The sequence below is a fragment of the Sander lucioperca genome, chromosome 1 (assembly GCF_008315115.2).
Source record: "Sander lucioperca isolate FBNREF2018 chromosome 1, SLUC_FBN_1.2, whole genome shotgun sequence".
Classification (NCBI taxonomy): domain Eukaryota; kingdom Metazoa; phylum Chordata; class Actinopteri; order Perciformes; family Percidae; genus Sander; species Sander lucioperca.
The window spans coordinates 39,834,384-39,842,687 of record NC_050173.1 but is presented as its reverse complement, the minus strand read 5'-3'; positions in this window follow the sequence as shown (position 1 = coordinate 39,842,687).

Sequence of the window (8,304 nt, the reverse complement as noted above, 5' to 3'; positions counted from 1 at the left end):
TTCTCTCAGAGCCTATTATTTTTGAAAGTGTCTCCATCTTCAGTGTGAAGCGCTCTCAGCTGTTGTGTTCTGCAGCGCTCTGCTCAGAGAGCACATTATGTCAGCTCTATAGTATTAATACTTTTATTTCCTTCACACATTAAGTTACACACATGGCAGTTATTCTGAATGTTACATTATCATTGAAAGGCCTGGGTCAAATAAATCCCCTCCGGTGCAGATCGTTCTGGTTTTATTTACACAGGTTATCGACTGAGACTTCTGCCTGCATCTCAATACAATAGGATTTCATACAATGTAATGATTTGTGCTGCTAAAAGTAAAGAAAAAAAAGTTCAACAGCAACATCTCTTTCTGGAAACTCACTGAACTTCTTTCTACCAAAGACGTGGTGACAGTGTGTCCTGTGCAGAGTAACAGGGACATTGTTTGTAGAATATTTGTACACTTTTTACATTTGTACTGGGTAACTTGGAGAGGATTGGTGTTTGATCCTAGCCTCACTGCTGGGGTTTCTCAGGGTTCTGTTCTGGGTCCCCTCCTCTTCTCTTTGTACACCAGTCACTTGGCTCCGTTTTCCACTGACATGGCTTTTCCTACCACAGCTATGCAGATGACATACAAGTTATTCTTATTCTGACACTGTACATAATATTGAAATGAATTGAACAACCTGACACCACAGAGATGAGACTATAAAGACAATTTGTAGCAAACTTAGGTTTACTGTGTGGTGAAGTAGCTATTTACATGGGGAAAAGTTCAAACAGCTCTTATCAGCATGATGATGCAGCTTATTGAATTATTAACTTTATTTGCAGTCGTCAGAAACAAATCTGGAATCTAATTTAGATTAATTAATCTATCTATACCTAAGCTATCTAACATAATGTATATTTTACTTGGAATAGCTTTGGTATACAATAATAACACTGGACTGTGTGTAACTAAAACCAGATGAGTCTCCACTGTGACACTGAGTTTTAATATTAGCAGATACTATCATAGTGTTATAAATACATAATGAAACACAGATACCAGCACAGATACCTCACAGGAACATGACCAGCTAATTGTGCAGCAGAAGTGATCTGATTACCTTCTGACCGCTGTTATGTTAGTTTATAAATATTTGATCAAATGTACGTAAGGATGATGATCACAATGTCAATCTACACAACGCAACACATTCCCACTACAGGAAGTTAAAGACGAGTACTTCCCAGTTGCTGAAATGCATGATGTCACGAGCTTAGGTTATTGCTTTCTTGACAGTTCCAACATAAGCACATGGATTTAAAGAGTAACTACCGGGATTTTAAATTTTTTTTTTTTACCTTTAACCCTATTTTCCTATGTTTTTGTGTCTAAGCGACTGATGGGAACAAGAACATTTGACATTGGTCCAGTATTAAGCAAGATCACTGCAGTCGGCAGCGGCAAAACAAGCTACAATGTAAGTTAATAGGGCAATTGTGCAGCTTGTATTTACCTTCACAAAAGTGCTTGTTTTACCACTGACAGACTCAGATTAATATTCTAAGTGTCTGACAACATTATGGAAAGGATTTTTAAGCAGGTCGACCTTTCTTTTAAACAGTAAGAACCTTTTTCTAACAAAAAACATCAGTGAAAATGCTTTCGCTAAAGCCACCAGACTCCATGTAAAAAAAGTAGACAGAAACAAAATAAAACTATGAAAAGTTGTCTTTCCATTTTTCCAATAATCACAACTCCAGTTTTGGTTGAAATAAACACATAGTTTACCGATTTACATGTGAAAATATGTTGGCTCTATACACGCTAAAAGTATTGCTTTTTTAAATGGAGTCTGGTGGGTTTAGCACTAGCGACCTAAGCTGTTTCTGGTTAAACAGAAAGGTCTTAAAGAGGTTTTAAAAATGTCTATCTCTCTAGGGATCCTTTCCATAATGTTGTCAGAAACTTAGAATAATAATTTGAGCCTGTCAGCAGCAAACACAGAATTTTTAGTGGACCAAATTGACAATGCACATTTGTCCTATAGGGTTACATTACAGCCCAGTCTGTGACTGCCAGTTACAGCGTTCTTAGTACTGGACCAATTTCAAAGTAATTATTTCATTATAGTTCCCATCAGTCAATTACACACAATAACATAGGGAAATAGGGTCCAGGTTAAAAAAAAAAACTGTAGTTACCCTTTAAATTCATGTGCCTATGTGGGAACTGTCAAGAAAGCATTATCCTAAGGTTGTGACATCATGTATTTCAGCAACAGGCTGAAAAAAACGGTATAGTTACCCTTTAATTAATAGTAGTTTGTATTTTCATTTCTTGATAAAAGCACATATTCACTATTAGTTATGTGCTTTGCTTTCACACCACACCTGACTGAGAGCTTCCTCTTTAAGCCTTCTTGGTGTTGTTTAGTCTGCACAGGCATCTGATTTGACTGCTTAGGTACCAGCCATCACCTGACTTTAGCAACGCGTGCTGAACTGTGATGGAAGGTTGTGATCAGGAAGTTAGTGACACACTCTCACCCTCTCGCCTCCTCTGTCAGCAAGCTGTGCTATCCTGCATTTCTCTGCAACTCTTACACTCTTTTCTCTGTGTGTATGTGCCTGTGTGTGTGTGTGTGTGTGTGTGTGGGTGTGTGTCGAGTTGTTTGGGGTTAGCTCATCATCATCGTCATGAACGCTGCAGTGCATTCTCCACTGGCAGGATGTGAAAAAAGTTTCATGAGCGTCTTGCGTCGTCTTCCTCAGAGTCAAATTAGTTTGTGAAAATCTGTCAGTCTGTCGCTAAGAAGTGTCAGCTGCTTAGTGACAGCAGATCCTCAGCCGCAGGGCCGTGTCTGACACACACACACACACACACACACACACACACACACACACACACACACACACACCCTTATGCAAACACACACACCCTTGTGCAAACACACACACCCTTGTGCAAACACACACACACATACACAGACCAAAACTGTCAGAAACACACGATTTGCCATGAACCCACTTCAGATTGTGTGTGTGTGTGTGTGTGTGTGTACACATGTGTGTGTGTGTGTGTGTGTGTGTGTGTACATGTGTATACTGTACGCTTCTCACCCTCCCCCGCCCCTCACACACACAGCTGTGCTCTCCGCCTCCCTCGCCTCAACATCAGCAGGGGTGATCTGTCTTCCCCGGTCTCACCTGAGGGCGAGCTGCGAGCGCCGGCAATCTGTCCCCTGTCACTCTCAATCACTTTTCAATCCTCATTCCCTCCGATACACACAAGCCAGAGCCGGCTGCGACAACTCTTTAAAGACTTTGAAATCAACTTGAGTCATCTGACTGCAGTTCAACAGCTGCTCACTAATGGAGGGACCTTGACGATGGGGGGCCCAGCCCTGCATGCTCTCCATCTTTTTCCTCTTCTTTATTGTGTTAGTATCTCATTTTGTTTTTAAAATTTTTTACTGGATAACAAACTGTGAGAAATTGTGTGTGTCTGAATGGTAAACACAAGCCTAGATTGTACTGATGTAGAATGTTTTTCTCCTTTTGAAACTTTTTTAAGCCTCTGATCAAGAAAATAAAATTGTTTTTGAAGTATTTTGTGGAAACAGCTGGTCTTACCACTTACGAACATCACCACGTCCATAGATTATTAGGCATTGATAATTCAACAATATCAAAATAGGTATCGTAAAAAAATGAATTCTACTGACTGAGGTAACTGTTTGATACAACACAATAAAAAGCAAATCACTAGTTCAAATTGTAATCCCTGCTCCTCAGCACAAATAACTTGTTATTGTATCTACTTTTTTTGACTTCGCAAAATTGGAATTTTTATATCAAAATAGACAAAACAAGACAAGAAAGCTCCTCACAATGCATGGAGGGTTTCAGCCCAAGTCCTGAGATATACACCAAGCAGAAAGAGGGTGGCCGAGGACTAGTGAGGGTCAGCGCCACTATCCAGGATGAAACAACGAAAGATCCAGGAGTACATCAGGAAGACAGCTCCAGCTGATGACCTGCTGAGTGAATATCTCAGGCAGCAGAACCCAGTGATGAGGAGGAACCATCAGGGAAGGACAAGCCCCTGCACAGCACGTGCCACCAACAGATAGAAGAAGTAGCCGATATCAATAAATCATTCCAGTGGCTGGACTGAAAGATAGCACAGAGGCACTAATCATGGCATCACAAGAACAAGCGCTGAGCACACGATCAATAGAGGCCGGGGTCTACCATAGCAGACAGGATCCCAGGTGCAAGCTGGGTAAAGATGCCCCTGAGGCAGTCCAGCACATTACAGAGGGGTGTAAGCAAGTGGCTGGCATAGTGTACAGAAACATCTGTGCCGAGTATGGGCTGGAAGTGTCAGGGTTAAAGGGGGAGGCTCCTCCAAAGGTGGCAGAGCTAAGATCGTGTGGGACTTCCAGATCCAGACTGATAAAATGGTGAGGGCTAACCAACCGCACAGTGTGGTGGTCTACAAACAGCATAAGAAGGCACTTGTGATAGATGTAGCAATCCCAAACGACAGCAACATCTAGAAGAAGGAACATGAGAAGATTGCAAAATACCAAGGGCTTAGAGAGGAGTTAGAGAAGATGTGGAAAGGGAAGGCAACAGTGGTTCCAGTGGTAATCAGAGCACTCGGGGCTGCAACCCCCAAACTGGGACAGTGGCTCCAGCTAATTCCAGGAACAACATCTGAGATATCTGTCCAGAAGAGTGCAGTCCTAAGAACAGCTAATATACTGCGCAGAACCCTCAGGCACCCAGGACCTCTGGTAGAGGACCCGAGCTGGGAGGAAGGAAAAGGACCGCCCAGGATGGGGCGAGTGGGGAATTTCTTCTTCTTCTTTTTTCATACATACAACCCTTAATCCTATAACCAAATGGCAACCTCCAGTGCTGAACATTTTTTAGCTTTGTTTGTTTCAAAACATTGTATTGGATGTTTCTAATGTCTAATGGAGCTCAGCGCAAATTCTTTCAGGAAGACTTCTAAATAACTTCAATCACCACTATCTCTTCCTAAAACTATTCAGCTGTTAAGAGGCGTTCACTTTTCAGTAAACTAACCAGAATTGGCCACGAAATGCGTGATCCATCATCTTTTCAGGCAAACGTGCAACCCTCCTCCTCTCCTTCCACCTCTGGTCATCGTCAACCACGGCAACCTGAGTCCCTTTCCGGCAGACAGTTCCTTCGTTCGGTCTCCAGGTTCCTTCACCACCATCACCAGTGTCTAGGCTCCATCGGGGGGAATATGTCTTGGCTTCTCTACCCCTTTAAAATATTTTTAACGATGGAGTCTAATCCCCAAAGACTCTGTACATTTCATATTATGCATATGTACAATAAATCTTTGCATATCTGCAACGAAGTCTCTCCTGATTGAAATATTCACCTGAGTTTGAAAAAGACAAGACATTATGTATTTCCCTTTATTAAATGCGTGTTATGAAAAAAAATATTTGAGTCAGACTCATCAAGACCGTTAATTACAGCCCCTAATTTTATGGCCAAATATTGCTCAAACAAATAGGACTGCATCTGTGTTTCTAGTAAAGTAAGACATAATTTCATTTGATAGAAGGCTGCAGCTATTCAAAATACAGTGTTGTGATTATTTGCATCGTACAACAATTTTGAATTGCTTTAGAAGGTTTAAAGTGATGATAGAAGAGAAATGATTTGGAATGTCTGACCGTACTCTTCCATCAGGATACAAAGGAGAAGCTCAGGTGGACGGAGCAGAGGTTACACATGGAGGTAGAGCTTTACGTTCTGCTGCTGCACATATGCAGCTGTGTTTGGAACAGTGACAGTATGCTTTCTATATTCAGTGTTGTACATAATGACCGTCAGCTTTAAATACACTTGACAGAGACATTCCAATGAAACCCAGATTTTCACTGATCTAATTAGGAACCCTCCAGTTGGTTTCAGGAAAAGGCAAATTGGCTTTTCTTTCCTTTTGTAATGAAATTAGTTAAATCTTTTAAAATACAATTAGGCTACAGCAACAGCAGTTATGAGGTTGTGCACACAAACACAACCTGTTTTTTTTGGGGTTTTTTTCCAGTTTCCCTTTATTACTGATGCCACTGGCTTATCTTACAATGTAGCGTCATGAAGATACATGTAGGCTACTCCTTCTCTTTGCTCTCTGACTTCATAGTACTTCCCTTAGCTCTTTTAGTTTAACAGATCTTTCTACCTTCATTTAGCCACCCGCCCAATCTATTTGTTTGCCACTCTGTATCAAGACACATCTTGCTCAGACTGCTCTGTTCACTTAGCAATGATAAGCTGCAAGGTAACCTGCAAGGTTCATTTTAAAGGGTAACTGCTGTTTTTTTTTCAACCTGGAGCCTATTTTCTTATGTTTTTGTGTCTAAGTGACTGATGGGAACAACAATCTTTGGCATTGATCCAGTATTAAGCAAGATCGCTGCAGTCGGCAGTGGAGAAACAAGCTACAATGTCAGTTAATAGGGCAATTGTGCAGCTTGTATTTACCTCCACAAAAGTGCTTCTCAGATTAATAATAGAGATAATAATAACTGCCATGAAAATGCAGCATGCCTGCGGCAAGAAGTTGAGACTGACTCAACTTTTGGAGAAACGCAACCCCACGTCACGCTGCGGTGGCCAATCATGGAATCGGAGATCAGACAGTGAGAGTCCCGTACAGGAAACAGGAAACATCACTGCCTCTATCGCTGCCACAAGAAAGTTTTAAAACACCAAACACAAGCTCTGAACTGCCCTGGAGTTTGTGTAAAAGCTGAATGTTTCCTGCAACAACAAAGCCCTCGCTATGTCTCGCTCCTCTCTTCTCTTTCTCTCTCTCTCCTGTGAAATAACGCTGCCGTTGAGTGCGGTTGGAAACGTCGAAATCTATAAACGATCTGACGGAAAACAGTAATTGTGAAATATAAAGTCTATTTGTGCTTTGGAACAGGATGTCACACGAATGGGCCATTTCATTGACACTCCCCCTCGCCACACAACCCTGTGACAAAACGCCAGATCGCTTTTCGTGGTGTGAATGCCCACTCATCTGCAGATCCTGCACGCTCAGTATTGTGTTCCCAGAAAGCTAGTAGTGATGGCACAGCAGACACTCAGATAGAAGTGTTCAGTATATGTTCGACAAATCTTTCACAGACAACCTTCTAACTGAAGTGACTCTACGGTGACCGACCAGGGCAAACGTACAGCCCAAAACACTTCCATTCGACATCCAGAAACGACTCAAAGTAATAAAAACATACATACATACATACATACAACAAAAAAAACACAGTATGCAAGAGCAATTGGTGTCCCTCTGGCTTCTATTAACCCACTGGATTAATGTAGTTTGACTTCCTATCATAGGCGGCACCATGGACGGGATTGGGGGTGCTGTAGCTACCCCTAGGATTCCTATAGCACCCCCAAGAAACTGCTGTGGTTTATTTATAAAAAAATATTTTTGTTAATGTGTAAATACCATAAGTTATATTTGAAACATAAAACAAACACAGGTGATGATATTCAGCCAATGGGTGCAGCACACATTAAACTTTTGACCATATTTCAGCACTAATGTACTCACACAGAAGAAAAAGAGCACAATATTTGGAGCCGTTAGGATTAGCGAAGTGAGTGTAACGTTAGTAAGGATCGTTTTTTTTGTTTCTTTTTCTCTAAAACTCCCTAAACTTTAACGTGTGGAGACTTTATCCAAACCTGTAAATGAGACTGAGAGATATGGTGAACCTGTCACCAACCGGGATGAAGAAAAGCCGCCGGAGGAAGATGACCTGACCACGGCTGTGATTGCTGCTGAGGATGCTTAACATCACCCTGCTGTACATGGCATTAGACCAGGGGATCACACAGCCAGGCCACAGTAGGTGAGTCAGCTGCTAGGGGTCCATGCAAGAACTTTACTCTTATCTCTGTCTCGTAGTAGAAGAACAGTGAACATGTGTTTTACAGAAATGTGAGTAAATGGCTCACCGAATCCAAAGTTATACAGCACACTGGACTTTGGCTTATTTTGAGCCCAGAAAACGTGTTTGAGTGCATTCGTCTACTCTTCTGCAAATATAAGCTATATGAGAGCTGCAGTAATGATGGTTTAAACCCGGCTTGTTGGCTGGTATTTGAAATATGTTTGGTGGGCTAATCAGAGTTTTATGGTGCTGCTGTATTGGCAACTTTAGCGAATAAAAAACAAATCAATCTCTCTATCCCTCTTGTACGCTCACTTAATAAACCGAGGCAGAGTTGGCTGCGTATGTGCACGTTTGTG